A 16,802-nucleotide genomic window follows, 5' to 3' on the forward strand; every position below is an offset into this window, starting at 1 on the left:
GGAAGGTAGATGATCAGTACAGAAAACTTGCTTTTAAATTGTGTCTTCTCTAGTTACTTTTTTCCTTCTCACATGTATACAAGTTCTGTCATTGTAGCGGTGATTATGGGCCTGTTAGAGTCAGTCCTCGCCAATCCTTGACAGAGGCCCAGTCCTGGTGATGAATCTTTTGGTCTCAGCTTGGGAGGGCAACTGCAGCTCAGCTCTGGCAGTGAATCGGAGCCACCACAGAGGCCACAGCTGCATTTCCTTCCCATAGACAAGTGAGAATATGCTTTAGTGGTGGTTACATAGGCATTGGATTGTTTTTGGAACTCAGGCCAAGGCTCATTCTGAAGCTGAATTCTAAGCAAGAGATTCTGATGCTGAATTAGTTTAAAAGGAGGAGCTTTGCCAATCGTCAAACAATGGCTCTGTGGCCTGGTTTCTTGTGTATTTTCAGGGTGATTTTTCATAGTGATAATGAGTCTAATGGGAGTGGCGTTTTTCATTAATTGATTGTAAATGTTCTCACAGGGCCTCTCTCCCATCGTTTTTGTTGGGATTAACATCACATTAATCACTGTAACCCAGACATAGCTGTTCTCCAGAGTGGTCTCAATGGCTGCTGTGGGCCAGCTTTTCTCTCCAGGAGCTCTTACTCCTGCTGCATTTCTGGCAGTTACAGGCAAATGCAGGGCAGGAACTGCACATGGGAACCCACCTTATGGGGCTCCACAGCTGCCTGCTCCACCTCAGCCTTAAAGTCACAGTTTGACCTTGGAGATGTGAACTGGTCAAGAAGAGGTGTCCCTTCCCCAGGAGAATCGCCTAGAATAGAGAAGGATGTTAAGCTGAAAAGCCCTCTCTGGTTAACAGGGAGACCTTGGACTTGTATCACTTTCAGAGTCTGACACCAATTTAGTTTGGAATCATGGAAATTAAATAACTAAGCCACCTCATTTATGTTGGCACCGCACTAACAATAACAATAGCAATGACAGTGATGGTCCCATCTCTTCTTCCGTGTGGTTGAGTAAGGCAGGAGAGGCAGGCATGAAGAGGAGGAATGCAGCTAGCCAGGACTGAAGTGATCAAGTCACACAGTGGCTTTAGGGTGTATATATACCCTAAACAGCCAGTTTGACCAGTCATTTTATTTGTTTCATCAATTTTAAAAGTATTAAACAAAGTCTCTAAATTAAAACATAGTATGTGCACCTGGATAGAGAGATGATCAGTGGAATAGAAGGTCTAAGACAAAAAAAAAAAAAAAAAAGACCCACCTCCACATAGAAATGTAGTATGTGATAAATACGGCATTTTAAATTAGTGGGGTCGGATGGACTTTGTACTAGATGTTTTGAGAAAACTAGATAGCCATTTAGAAAAAAAATAGTTCTATTCTTAATATTGTACCCAAAAGAGAATTACAAGTGGATCAGAGCTCTGAAGTGTGAAAAATGAAACCATATAAGAGTAGAACACAATGCAGGTCACTTCCTCTGTGACCTGAATTCAGAAAAAGGCTTTCTCCCCCCCCCCCTTTTTCTTTTTTTTTTTTGAGAAAGGCTTTCTAACAATGACTCCAAAATCCAGATGCAATAAAAAGAAAGATGAATAAGTTGACCTCTTGAAATAAAAGCAAAACAAAAACCAACTTTTGTAAGTAAAAAACTATTATAAGCAAAGTCAAAAGGCAAATGATAAAAATAGGAGAAAATATTTGCAATATATAGGACACATAAAGAATTAATAATCCTAATATATCAAGAACTTTTAAAAATTCAAGGGGAATGCCCAAAATTCCTATAGAAGAAAATGAACAAAAGACATGAGCATGATAAAATTCACAGAAAGTAATCAAACTGGCTTTTAAGCATTTGGAAGATGTACTACTTCACTCATAATAAAAAATATATAAAATGACATATAGTGAGATACCATTTTTGCAACTATCAGAGAAGCAAAAACTAAAGGCTGAACTGTATACTGTGTTGGTGAGGCTATGGGAAGGGGACACTCACACATTGTTGTGGGGAGACAGAGCAGGGCAATCCCACCTTGACCTGGCAATCCCACCTTGCCCCAGCAATCCTGAATGTAGGAATTAACCCTGAAGATGAACCTCAACACTGTAAAAATAAATACATTCTGTTCAATACAGAATTGCTCATAATTGCAAAATACTGAAAGTTATCTAAATACTTAAACATAAGGGTTAGGTGGATAAAGTATGGTATATTCACACAATGCTAAAAAACAAGAATGAAGATGTTTGCTCTTGTTTGATATGGAATGGATATATTGCTAAGCAAAATGAGTAAAATGCAAGAGGATAAATAAGGTGCTACATTCTGTGTAATAAAGGGAATAAGAAGACATGAGTTATCTGCTAATTTTTACAAAAATAAACAGAAAGATAAATCGGAAACCCATATAATTGGTTATCTACAAAAAGTGGGAGGGAGTGCAGATGAGAAGAGCCAGTGAGGGAGAGAGACATCTCTGAGCTATTGTTTTGCCTAGTTTTAACTTTTGAAAGCATGTTAATGCCATGTTTTCAAAAATTGAAATAAAATAAAAAATGGGGGCAAAACTAATAGTGAATACAAACAGAAGCAAATGAGTTTAACTACATTTCAAATGAGCAGGAGAAAATTATCCAGAAAGGGAGGGGAAAGAAGTCACTCTTTGGATATAACAGTTACACACAGCATTAAATTTTGAACAGTACTCTGACTATCCTCAGGCTAAGAGGGAAGAAAGAACTGCAAATAAATTTTAAATTTTTGGTATCATTTGTAGTAAAGTGGGTATAGTAATTCTGAACTTACTTTGTGAGTATGGTAAGATGGAGCAAGTGTATAAGTGGGGGGAGACAAGGCAGACACCTGTGGGGTGAGACTGGACTGAAGGGTCTTGGGACTGAAGCCACAGCTATGGCCACTGAAAGGACCTAGAAATGGCACCTGCACAGCAACCACCACATCTAGAAGCTGAATCCTAGTTTCTAAGAACCACGCCCCACTAAAAGAAATCAGGGTTCCTTAGAGAAATTGTCAATTCCAGAGGGTGTGCAGGGAAAATACTCCCCAACCCCACAACCTGAATAAAAGCTTGGAATATATTGTTCTGGGAACAATGAGGTCACATCAAAGAGACACTGGAGTCAGCTCTCTCAACCCTTGGACAGTGTGAGCCTCTAAATAAAAAGGACAGTAATGAACTAATCCTGTAGAGCAAAACAGAAAATCCATGTGTCCTTACTGCTAATAAGTAGATAAACAAATCTCAAAGTGATGGGCAGGTGGGAGGAGTGCAGTGTAAAATGCAATGCTGACTGGTTAAAACATGGAGGGAGCCATGGGGTTTGAAAATCACCACTCTGCAACCATTTTAGTAAAGACTGGTTAGTGCAAAGGTGATCAATGGATGCTAAATCTAGGGCAAAGTTTTGAGCACGATATTTTCATTGTCTCAAAGAGCTTTCCTAGAGGTTTCTGACAAGTTGTGAGGGGGTAAAATTGTATCTATACAGTGGTTGAATCCAGACAAAATCTTGAGTGGGTCATCAAAATTGATGTCACCAATGAGGAGCAAATGGACAGAGCATGCTTTTGGAAAAGGACACATCACACTTATAGAACATTCTGGCTGGGAATCAGTGACCTGGTACCCATGGTGAAGAAGAAAATAAAGCTTTGTATTAATGTGATGTCTTACTTTAGGTATGTTAATTACTTAAATCAACTGTTTTAGATTTACTAATTACATAGGTACATCTATGAGGTCTGTCTAGAAAGTATCCAGCCACATGCTGTGAAAAATACAGATATTTATTGAAGAAGATACAAGATACAAGAAACAGTGTACACAGGTCCATGACATCTCAGTCCCCTTCAAAGCAGGCACCTTGGGACTTCACACAGTTGCTCCAGTCACCATCAGCTGCCCTGTTGTATTTTCCTGAATCTTATTGATGGTCTGAAATCTCTTCCCTTTCAAAGGAGATTTTAGTTTTGGGAAAAATCCAGAAGTTGCAGGGTGCCAAATCTGGGCCTTAAGAGGGCTGAGTCACCTGGTTAATTTGATGTTTCACAAAACAATTGCACAAGATGTAATACATGAGCAGGCACGTTGTTGTGAAGAAGCTGCCAATCACCAGTTGCCCATGGTTGTGGCCTTCTGAATCATTCAAATAGTTTCTGCAGAGGAATGTTCAAGCTTACTGCAAAATTTGATGCAGATTCATTGCTCTACTCACTCAGTCATTTTGGATGCAATGGTAACACAGTACACTCGTTCACTCAACAGTGTCTACCACCCCCACTGACCAGTACAGTGAAGTCGTCACTGTTCATGCATACACATTCCAGTCCACTCTCCTTGGCTGCCAGGTTACATTGATGTCACACAAACTGTTCTTGTTATATTAACAATGGCTGGACTTTTCCAGAGAGGTCTCGTATATGTTTATATGCAGAGAGCGGTTAAGAGAGAGGGAGAGCGCATTGTTCCTCTAACTTGTCTACTAATGAGCTCTTGAAAGCAGAGGCAGAAAAAATGGTCTGGGACCCACTGTAGATGAGCAGTTACAATGGAAAGGTTTTCGACATTTTGTGTTTTATCTTAAAAATTTGCATTCTGTTATAATCACCTCTACTTACTTTAAAGTAAAATAATGGTTTAAGTGGATATTATTGAGTGAGGTGGAACTCCAAGATAACAGAGTTCATTTATTACACCTCTTTCAAACCCTTTTGACGTACATAAAAGTAACCCCCAAGAATATTCTTGTCCATGAAATGATAGCTCAGCATCACCTCTGTGCTTTGCAAGCTTCTCTGTTGTATCTTTGCAAATAGACCTGATAAATAAATTTCCTAGTAGAAAGTTTTGAGGGTTCCTTCTCATCCTGGTGGTCTTGAGAACCTTGTTGGGTTAGTGAGGACTCTGGGGAGAAAGTCTTCCTCTTTCATAGGCCTGTTTGGTGAGCAGAAGACAGGTGCTGCTCCAACAGGTGCCTCTTGGGCTGGGAAGCAACATTCTTTAAGCTCATCTGGGCCTGGGTTCTGCCAGGACAAGAACAAAAGCCCCCTGTCATTTATGCAGGGTCAAAATAGGATCTGTATGCTGAACTCATCTGCACAGTTTAAATTCTAAGCTGAAATTTTGGAACCACTCAGAAAACAATGGGGGTTGGGGGTTGAGGTCAGCACATTTGTTGCAAGCTCATGACTGTCCTGACATGTCCAGAACAGCCCCAGCCCAGCTTACAATAATGAAAAAGATCAAACTCAGGAGCACTTAGCATTGGCACAGTGACTCTATTTTAATACCTGATTTCCTGGTGGGATTGGTAGCTATAGGATTTTTGTATATTTCAACATATTTAAAATCTACCTCAGGATAATAGCTAAGGGCATTTAATTTAGAGTAAGAGTAGCCTCAGTTTGAATTCTGCATGTATGCCATATAAGCTATGTGATTGTAAGCAAGTGAATTAGCTTTTTGAGTACTGCTTTCCTCATTTACAAATGGAGATAAAACCTGCCTTCCAGGGTTGACTCTAAGGATTAAATGTCTGTGCATGATGAAAATGCAATAAATACTACCTATCATCATTCCCAACGTCAGGAAATCCAGTAGGACTTTTTCTCCTTGGTTGTGAGAGTTTTAAAAAATACTCTTGCTTCTTTGAGCTGGGTCTCAAAAAAACTTCATGGGAACTACAATATAGCTTCTGACATTTAGATAATAGAATTCAGGACTCCAGTATGGTGAGTCTCTTGAAAGCACTTTTCTTCTAGAGATACACTTTTATCCTTTGGAATTCATTTTGCTGTAGTACGTGTTGTGGGTCAGATACTAACATCTAATGTTGGTGCCTGGGGACAAGTGTCCCAAAGGAAGACTGATGGTTGTGCGGAACCAGCCAAGGAGAGTGCATCGCAGCCTTACAGAGGTAAAAACTGGTCACCTTGTTCAAGGAAAGGCAGATGTGGTAGAAGGCCCTTAGCTGGCTGTCCCTTAACTGACTCAATGCCCTCTCTTTGCTCCGGAACAGCTGTGCCAGTGTGCTCACAGCACACTGGTCTGCAGGCCTTGCTGGCATATGATGCATACATACAACTGTCCCCCCACCTGACCTGCAAGCTTAAGGAAAACCAGTCAGTCCTCCCAAACCTATGGATGCCACTTGTCATTTTGTCATAATTATAAATTAGTTGAATATTATTTAAACTAATGAATTCTCAGTGTAAAAAAGGAAGTTATTACTTCTGTGACTATGTAAATGAGTGCCTTGGAAAGACTCTAAAGAAAGTTGCTAAAAAGTTACCAGTGTGTTGAATATGGGCAAAGCAATCATGAAAGACCAAAAAAGGTCTTTTCTGCATTCAAGGAAACCGACACTTCTTCCTTCCTTCCTTCCTTCCCTCCCTCCCTCCCTCCCTCCCTCCTTCCTTCCTTCCTTCCTTCCTTCCTTCCTTCCTTCCTTCCTTCCTTCCCTCCTTCCTTCCTTCCCTCCCTCCCTCCCTCCCCCCTTCCTTCCTTCCTTCCTTCCTTCCTTCCTTCCTTCCTTCCTTCCTTCCTTCCTTCCTTCCTTTCCTTCCTTCCATCTTTCCTTGCTGTAGGGTAGTTTACCTTAATTAGTTTGTTTCCTCCTAGGTTGATGGGGTAGATCTGGTAGCTAGGTTAATGTCTGCTTATTGTCTCACTGCCTCTTGGTAGCCTTCAGGAGCTGTGTGCTGCATGAAGGAGAATGACCTTCCCAGATGCAGCAAGGAGGGCCACCAACTGGTGTGAGCATGCTTGCAATTCCCAGCTGGAACTGCCAGCACACTCTGCAATGTGGGTCAGCTTCGTTGGGACAGCTGTATTAGTTTTTTATTGCCTCGAAATGGATTACTACAAACTTATCTGCTTAAAACAACACAAATGTATTATCTCATGGTTCCCCTGGGTCAGGAGTCTGGGCACAAGTTAGCTGGACCCTTAGCTTAGGATCTCACAAGGCTGCAATTAAGTGTTGGCTGCACTGCAGTGCTCATCTGCAGCTCAGGGGCCTCTTCCAGTCTCATTCAGATTGTTGGCAGATTGCAGTCCCTTGCATTTGGAAGCTTAGGTTCCTGTTTCCTTGTTTACTATCCATTGTGGGTTGTTCTCAGCTCCTATAACCCACAGTTCCTTGCCACATGGCCATGGTATAGTTCACATAATGTTTACTTTCCTCCAGGCCACCAAGAATGCACCTCTTTGAACCTTTACTTTCCTTTAAAGGCATCTTTGATTATGGCAAGCCAACCCAGGATAACCTCTCTTTTAATTAACTCAGAGTGCAATGACAGTAACCTAATGGGAGTGATATCCTGTCATACTCACACTCCAGGGGAGGATATTTTAAGATACATGTACTTAATGGGGCAGAAATCTAAGGAGCATTTTAGAATACTGCCTACTGTAACAGCCTCCATCCATGTACTGTGGTCTCAGAGGAAAACATAATGTCAGAAGGTGATGCCCCAACATCTCCTTCTGCCAACTCAGGACAGCCATGTCTGCTCTCCATCAGAACAGCTCTACTCTGCATGGGCAGCTCAAGGTGCCTGGTTCTCCTTGGGACATGTACTCTGAAATTGGCTTTGATTCCTTTTAGAATCAAAAGACTTCTGACCCTGATGAGTTCTGTAATTTCTACCAAATTCTAAGAAAATATGTATTCGTTTAATAGTAAATTTGGACACTTGATCCCACAAGTTTGCTTAATATGGTATTAAAAGTCTTTCTCCTTAATTATCTGGTGGTTAAGGCAAAAGGAATTCTGTTTGCTTGACTCATCAGTGATTATGGTTTAAAACCCAGCAGCAACAAATGTAATTATGTAAGTGATTTAATGCTTAAATGAATAGCTTAAGATGACCTACGAGTAAAGTGCTTTTCCTTTTTATTATGTATTGATTCATGCAGTTCTAGGTCTGAACAAGCTCAAGATAAAAGTTTAGGGACAGAAGCTGGGTTTGAATTCTTGCACACGAGAGTCAAGGATTGCCCTTAACCAAGAATGATCTAGAAAGGAGACTGACAAAACTGCCCTTTCAGGGCCATCCTCCCTGCCTGCTACTACCAGTTTGGTTAAATATTCTGTTTCCTGCCTGGCTGTTCTATTCAATTTGCTTTCCTGGTGAAGCCCAAATAAATGAATTAATGTTAACAACATTAATTATGTTTCATCTAATAAGAGCTCATGTATTAATTGACAATACAGCAAACACCAGAATTCTGAAACTCATGGGCTTCTTATCTGAATACAAGTCATGCACAGTCATTATCTCTTAGGCGCAGAGCAAAAAAAAAAAGTCACTAACAATGGAATTTGTTCCATTTTGTAAGCAAATGGCTTGTACTTCCCAGTTGGGTCCTAATCATCTTGGGAATGCCTCCCAATGTGCTGTGCGGGGCAGAACCTGCATTAAACTGAGGGAACATCATATCGTGATCAACCCCTCCAGGGGAGTTTGCATAGACACAGGGACACACAGAAGGGAAGCAAAGAAATCTTTGAGAAACAGTGGGAATGTGACCATTTAAAATAATGAGAATTCATTACCGAGCCCTCTTGCCCCTCCCCTTTGCTGGTAATGCAATTCAGCCTGCAATTTGTAAGAACCTTCGAACCAATTTAGCTGCATTTGCAAATTGGACCTGTGTCCCTCCTCCTCACCCCCCACTAAGTCCAACTTGGAGAAAATGATTTGCATTTTATAAATTGCACATTTGTTTCAGTTTCCCATCTAGGAATAGCACCTAGGTCATTTAGGAGTCGTTTGGGCTATTATTGCTTTAAGTTACAACATCTTGCTGCCTAGAAGCAATTATTCAGGGGGTCAAAAGCATCATAAGGAAGTTGTTGGGGCTTGGAAACTGAATTTACAGTATTTTCCCACAACACCACTGCATATCAAAGAAGTTCAAATCGTCAAAACAAAAAGACACACGTAAAGAGAAACATAAACCATCCTGCTGGGTTGTGGAACAGAGAATGCCATCTGCATTACATGGCATGGGGGAAACTGATTATGTTGGGACCTCTATTTCATAGCAGATGGGTTCATTAAATTTAATAGCCTCCAGAGCCTTTAGAAACCATGTTAAAAAACATGTGGAGCATGCTGTGACACTTCACTTCTGGCCCCACAGTCATTATAACTCTGGCACAGACTATAAATATTACAGTACTTTATTTCCATTGAAACTGATTACTATTATAATTATTTTTTTGCCAGGAGATAGTTATGTTAAAAATGAGTGCATTTCTGATTTCTAGTATCATTTACATTCATCTAACTGTTTTCCTCTTCCATTTGATTCTGGATTTTTTTTCTAAGCTTTCCCTTTTTTTCTTTGAGTTAATATAATAAAACTATGCATCAAAAGTATAAAAATATTATATTCAGTGAAGATGTCCTAATACCCTGTAAGGATGACTGTCAACTAGTTTAAAAGCTTAGGACTGAAAGTGAAAAAATAGTAGATTTAAGTGTTTTTTTCCCAAATTTTTAGATTTATTGTTGTTTCTGCTCTTATGGTGTAATAATTTGCAATTGTCTATAAAGAAAGGACAAACTCTAGAAATAGATTTAACACCTTATAGGAATGGATAAGCCATTAAGTCTAAATAATTATTTAGCATGGTAGATTATTTAGCATTATTTCTTTACAAGTGACAGCACCAACTCAGAGTAGCCAAGGTCAAAAACAGTATTTGTTAACTCTTGGAACCAAGACACCAGTATAGTTTTGTCTTGAGACCTGACTAGATTTAGCGTTCAATCCCATGTCATTTAGATTTATCCCTTGACCCTTAACTAGCTTAATTCCTGGGCATGTTCTCTCTAAAGGGTGACAATGATGGCCTCTGCCATCCACCAATCTTTTTTATCTTTATAGTCCTTGATTTTTCCCTTACTCTTAGAGTATTTATAGAAAGCTTATGATAGGCCTGTTTGGGTCAAAACCCCACACTGAGAAGTTAGATGGAGCTATTAATTGATGACCTGAGTCTCACAGAGTGGGAAGAAACCAGTCCCAAAGGAAATTGATCCTGGGAGGACTGAGAAGTAAGCGTTCTGCATAGAATTTGTGTGTAGAGCTCAAAACTAATCCAAGTCAAAAATCATGCATCGCATTGGTATGGTACTCATTATACTACCATGGTTTAAACCAGTAGAGCCCTTTATCTAGTCAAATGTTTCCATAGACTCTTTATGTATAAAATATATAGAAGGAGAGCTGCTCTGGGAGATCATGAGGAGGGGGTATGGAGCACTGAAGGAGGCTCCAAAGCAGTTCTTTTGCTCCTTCTTGGCACCACAGAGCCTAGGTAGTATTCTGAGTGATCATTGAATCCCAAAGTGGAATTCTTTTGTGTGCCCCTAAGTTAACAGCAAGGTACTAGTCTGTGTCCAGTTAGGACAGATGATTATGGGGATTGGGGGCTTATTTCTGTGGTTGTATTAGAAAACCAAATTAGAAAAGTTAGTCTGATAATGATACTAATAGTTGATAATATTTCTGCATTATTGCTCTTCATTACTGCAGATAATCTAAAGTTGACTCACCATGCTTATGTCACCTCTTAGAAAACATTGGCTCTAGGCAGAAAACATACTCAAGTTAGAAGAAATGTATTTCATGAATCCAGGAACAGTCTCGGCAGGGACACGAATCATCAAGAGAATAGAAAACCACCATGAGCAAATAACAGTTCTTTGTTCTTTCTTTCTAGAGCCACACAGCCTCCTGCCTTTGTTTTTCCCCTAATATGTCAGCTATAGTTTTTACATTCTCTGTAGACCAGTTCTCTTGTCTCCCCTAATTCATGGATGGCACATGGTCTCCCCCAAGTCTACTTTATGTGATGTCCTAGTTCAAATCTAGTAGAGATGAACTCAGTCTTTGTGTATTTGAGGTCATTTGTTAGCAAATCACATAACTTACTCTAGCCCATGGTTCCACTGAGGTCAAATGCCTGCTGCTTAACCAATCAGCTATGTCTGGGGAACAGTCATGTGACACAGGCCATATGATAGAAGCATCTCAGCCAGGGGTGTGAATAGCAGGTACTGTAAGAAAGAGGTATGGGCAGGAGGAAATGACTAGAGTCTGTAGGAGTTGGCATTTCTAGACCTTTGTCTTTCTACCTAAGGCTTCTGTAAGTTTGTATCCCAAGCTGGGCTCTAATACTAACTCTCAGGAATGTGTCTTCTTTCCTCTTCTTTGAACCTCAGGCTCATAGCTTCCTTTTAGCCCCAGTTGCCCCAGCGAGTGTCCCCCATCCTCTCTCTGCCTACCCCGTCTTTGACCTGTGCTTCCTCCATCTACTGTCCAGCTACATGGGTGGTGGGAACCCCTTTCTCTGCCTATTCTGAGAACTGAGGGAGGTATTTAGGCCATCAAAACCAATTTTGTGCTGCTTTCCCCCCTTCACAACCCAGATATTTGGGCAACTTAGATTCTTAGAGCTGATTCTCATGGTTTGACATAGATTAAGCTGAAATGAACACATTCCTCTTATTACCAGCATGAAGAATAATTAAAATAATCCCAGAGAATCAAGCTGTGGTTTGATATCAGCCGCCAGTTCCTCTTCTCTTGCTGTAGAAAGAATTTCCTCCATGTTAAGAGTTCATTCTTTTATTCCATGAGGAATACTGTGCCAATTACAAACATATTGTCCATAAGGCCATGGCTCAAAGGTACCAGAGATAAGAACATTTCACTTGACTTGTAAACTTAAACTACTCCTACTTAAAAATAACAAGGACCACTCTTTTGCCTCCTCTTACCATTGAATGATTATTCCTTCATGGCCTTTCACACCTGTACATGAGAGAGATGTGATCAGGCTGTCTTTCAACCTCATTCTCCTGATGAGCTCAGTGCCAGTTCCTCAGGGGAAATTCTCTCTTGTTATGAACAAGGAAAGGAAAAGCAAGGACACTAGCAAAAGGAACATGTTTTTAAAGTAATTTCCATTATGTTTAATCAAAAAATCTGGAACAGCAGCATCTTTGTCTGTTGATGAAACTCTTATAATTGATTTCTCTTCTGAAGTGATCAAATTAAAGGTGGCCTGAGATGAAGCACAAGCTGAGTACATATCCACACTTTCTCCCTCCTCTAAGCTTTTGAACATGCATCTCCTTCTGAACTGGGAAGACAGCTCTCCCACTCTGCTCCTTTACTGAAGGAGAGAATTCTTCTCATCCTCCATGTCTTCCCTAAATGTTAGATCTCATGTGTCCATTGACTTTCCATCTCAGATCCCTATCAGTTTCCTTCATTGAGGTTAAACTAATTCATGATTATTTCAGTGAAGTACTTTGACTCTTTTTTTCTTTAAAAATTCTTTATTGTCTGTCTTTCCAACAGTAATGTAAGAAGTGGGGCACAGTCTGTATTGGGTCCCTATAACCTAGGGATGTCCCTGGCACATAGTGAGTACACAATCAATATTAATGCAAGGAGGCTAAATGGCTCGTTCTTAGTCATACCACCAATTTCTTTTTACTACTCAGTTGAGTTTGTTTTTCCACACTCTATACTATACTTCTCTTGAAAGGTACAATAATATACCAAGAATTAGGGAATACATAATAAAGAATATTGGTTGTAAAGTAGGTGGTGGTACCAAGACAAAGTATAAAATATAGGGTCTAGCAGTAGTAATGCCTACTTGAGTGTGGCTGGTAGGGTAATTTATGGTTTTAATTTGAACATTTCACCTAAAATGTCATATGGTGTGCTTGATTATGATATTGTTATTGTTACAGAATTATATGCTTATGGTTTTGTGATAAAAGGGGCATTATCTGAGCCAGACCCTGTATTTGCCCTGAAATGCAACATTTATATTTGCCTTTCTTTTTGAAAATCTAATTGGATGGTTAAGTTCAGGTCTGAAGCAACTGGTTTTCTTGAATGCTAACTTCATCTACTCAGTGGTTGTCATTGATTTTAGATGGAAGAATAGGGAAGTTTCGAGGGTGAACCAGATTTTTGCCATGTTCCCCTTCTATGCATGTTGTTAAAAGCAATATGCTGGGAAAAGGGTTGATTGCTTAAGGCACATTGTTTATGCTACATTACTTAGGTCTGATGGAAAAGTTCCTAACAGTGGTTTTCTTGCTAAAGATATGGTTTATGGATGAAGAGTGGAATGTCATTTTTTGGTAGGGCATCATCATAATTTAGGTGGACTCCAAAGAAACTTGATCTTGGGAGAGGCCAGGAAAAATATGCAGGCTCATGGAGCTTCTTGAGCATTAGCACTCAATTCTCCGTCAAAACAAAAAATGCTTTCTGCTTTTAATTACCATCCTTATTGAAGCCAAGTTAATTACTCTGGGCCAGACTGGAAAAGAAAATTCCCAGAAAGTCTGATATGATAGATTGGTAGTGTGTTTTCTGAAGAAGATACTGAGAAGTCCTTAATGAGTTAGTGTTTCAGTATAACTTTTGCAACAGAATACTAAGGGACTAAGAGGAAAAAAATAAGAGATCTTTGGCAGCTGTTCCCCATCATAGCACTTGACAATCTGCTTCTTATTTAGTTTTCTGTTATGTAAAAGCGTGGAATTCTCAAGTTAAGAAATATTGATCACTGCCTGACAATACATATGTAACAAAATGGTATTGTGTTGAAAAAGCTCTCCTTTTAAAGTGAGATTACTGACTCTCTATTCCGTTATTGAAATGTGTGGTCTTTGACTTAGAAAATAATGTAGTCTTGTTAAACACAAGTAATTTAAAGGTTAAAATAATCTTAATTTTAACTATTAATATTATTAAGAACAGATTTCTGACCAAGTACAACTGAATGCAAGCAAGAATGAAATTGGAAAAGCAAATCAGTGGCTGGGAATGCAGATAGTGTGCTGAGGGCTGTCTTGGCCAAAACATGTAGGTTCACAGCAGCCCTTTGCTGTATTGGCAGACTCACACATTTTTGGAAGGTCTGTTGATTTCCCAGACTTCATGGAATCTAGATCAAGTTTGTCAATTTCCCATTTCCCTTCCAATGATAATCCCGCCTAGGGCTGAATTAGGAGCACTCAGAGTATATGGCCCTCCTATCCAGCTGGATTGCTCCTTCTTGGAGTTGTCAGCAAACAGAAGGGCTTACTCTTTGGCCATCATTGGTCTAGAGACACTTGTGGGGCCAGAAGTAGAGTCACCTCGTTTATTGGCCAGGCATCTATTAACTGAGGGTCAGTCCCTATGCTGGACACTAAAATGTTATAGCTTCCATTTTCAGGAAACACAGTTTAAGTACCTGTAATGAATAATCCAAGCAAATTAGGTAACTTAAAATTATGACATTATTTTTGTAGATATTGGTAGCCTCTGACATTGAATGGTGAAGACTATATGTCCTCCCCTTCACAATCTTATTACCAGGGTGTGGTAAAAACAAGTCTCAGACAAACTCTACCATCCATGCAAACATGTATTAGCAGCATCCACAAAAGCCAGTCAACTGGCTGTTGTGAAAGCTCAAGAAGTCAAAGCTCTTTGTCCTTTTAATTATTTAAAAAAAATTATTTATAGAGAGAGGGGAAGGGAGGGAAAAAAAAAAGGGAGACAAGCATCAATGTGAGAGAGAAACATCAGTTGGTTGCCTCTCATACATGAACCCAACCAGAGACCCAACCTACAACCTGGACATGTGTCCTGACTAGAAATCAAACTGTCAGCCTTTCACTTTACAGGCTGACACCCAACCAACTGAGCCACACTGGCCAGGGCTCTTTGTTCTTTTAGAGGTTCTGATGACATTTTGCATCAGAGCAAGTGCATTATTTGCAGGAGCCAGTTAACCTTCTATTTGGAGTCTGGCAACTGAGATGCCAGAGTCAGCTGCTTAAGATTGTTTAACAATCAGGTCTGGGACACTGTTCCTAAGGATAGAGGCCACTGAGCTCTCAAAGTCCAAGCCCTTATACGGTTTCATACAGAGAAAGGCAGGGCCTCTGCAATCCATTGAACTGGCCCACACAGCGTGGATGCCTCCAACTTACCAATAAAAATTATTTCTAATGTCCATTGTGATAATTGACAAAGCCTCTTGTGTTGGTCAGAGGTGAATAGCTGTAGCATCATGTTACCTTTTGCTTAAATACTAGCTGGAATGTATATTCCTGATTAGGGCAATGGAGCACTTCTGAGATACAGATTAAAATTAGCATACACATTTATATCATAACATTTGTGTTGAAGTCTACAATAAATCACATGATACATAACAGCATTATACTATGTAAAATCAAGTTTCTTCTTTGTAAAATGGGAATAATAATAATACTGCTGATCTCAGGGAGTTATGAAGATTTAAAAAAGGTAAGATCACTTAGCACTGTGCCAGGCACATGATCCTCCATCAATGCTGATCATTATTACCTAGGAATTCAGAATAACATTATTACATATTGTGGAGTTAATTTTGCCTTCCCTGCAGAGGAAAGGCATTCCAGTCATCTTCTCTCTTTGTAGCTGTACTCCCCACAACCAGTGGTGTGTCCTGTCTAGAAGCTCCATTCCATGCTTGGGAGTAAAAAACAAGAACAAAAGTCTACCAGTGTCATTGCCCCCCCTCCCTAACCCCCCACCCTCACCCCCCACCGTTGTCTCAGAAATATTTATGGCTGTATCATTTAGAAACAACTACAGTAGCTCTGGCTGGTGTAGCTCAGTGGATTGAGCACTGGCCTATGAACTAAAGGGTAACTGGTTCGATTCCCAGTCAGGGTACATGCCTGGGTTGCAGCCCAGGTCCCCAGTGTCAGGGGGTGGCACACAAAAGGCAACCACACATTGATGTCTCTCTCCCTCTTTTTCTCCATCCCTTCCTTTCTTTCTAAAAATAAATAAATAAATAAATAAATAAATAAATAAAAGAAATAACTACAGTAAGAAGTAATTACACTGCAGAATCTGCTGTGCTTCTAATCTTGTGTGATGGCCAGCAGGTGTGAACCAAGAAGCTTAGGAGAAAAAGCTGAGCTATGAAAACTAACTGTAATCTTAATTTTTGTTATTTTATCTTTTATTGTTGTTCTGTTACAGTTGTCCCAATTTTCCCTCATTGCTCTCCCCTGACCCGAAACCCCCTGCTCCCACAGCCAATCCCCATCCTGTTGTCCATGTCCATGGGTCATTTTTATTTTTTCTTTAACTAGGTCCTTCCCCTTCTTTCCTTCCTTATCCCCTGCCCTTCTAGAAGCATTCTTCCCAACAGTGCTGTAGGCCGGGCCTATTTGAGCAGCACAATAAGAATAACTGAGATGCTAGAGCCACCAATCTGGGGTGTTTAAATGCACCCAGACCTTGTACTAAGTGTGTCTATATCCCTGTCAGGTAGGTCCTTTTATCTCCATTTCCCAGACACAGAAGCTGAGATCTAGGGTGATGGAGGAATTTGCCCAAGGAGATGGGATAATTAGAAGACCCAATGGGATTCACCTCTAGGTTGCCTGTGTGGTATGAGGTCTGTGCCCTCTGAGGTGATGTTGTCCTTGGTCTGTGCTCTGAGAAGGAGCAAGCCCACCAGACTGCAGTATGGAGTGCCAAAGACTTTAAAATGCCTGATGACTGATTAGAAATCTCCTTGCCATTCCCATAGCCTAGTTATGTTGCTTCTACTGAGTTCTGAAAAACCCATGGTGCTTGCTTTGAGTGTGAAGACACTGGAGCTTGACTTGTCCTGAATTGTTTCCCATACTGCTGGCAACCCAAGATAGGAAACTTTAAATTTTGCAACA

The 16,802-nt window shown here is 40.2% G+C and overlaps 1 protein-coding gene across 1 annotated transcript in view; it reads left to right on the forward strand.

Annotated features, from left to right (window-relative positions):
• The window catches only part of CACNA2D3 (calcium voltage-gated channel auxiliary subunit alpha2delta 3), an 867,352-nt gene that overhangs the window by 562,288 nt on the left and 288,262 nt on the right, over positions 1–16,802 (forward strand).

This window comes from Phyllostomus discolor, chromosome 7 (genome assembly GCF_004126475.2).
Source record: "Phyllostomus discolor isolate MPI-MPIP mPhyDis1 chromosome 7, mPhyDis1.pri.v3, whole genome shotgun sequence".
NCBI lineage: Eukaryota > Metazoa > Chordata > Mammalia > Chiroptera > Phyllostomidae > Phyllostomus > Phyllostomus discolor.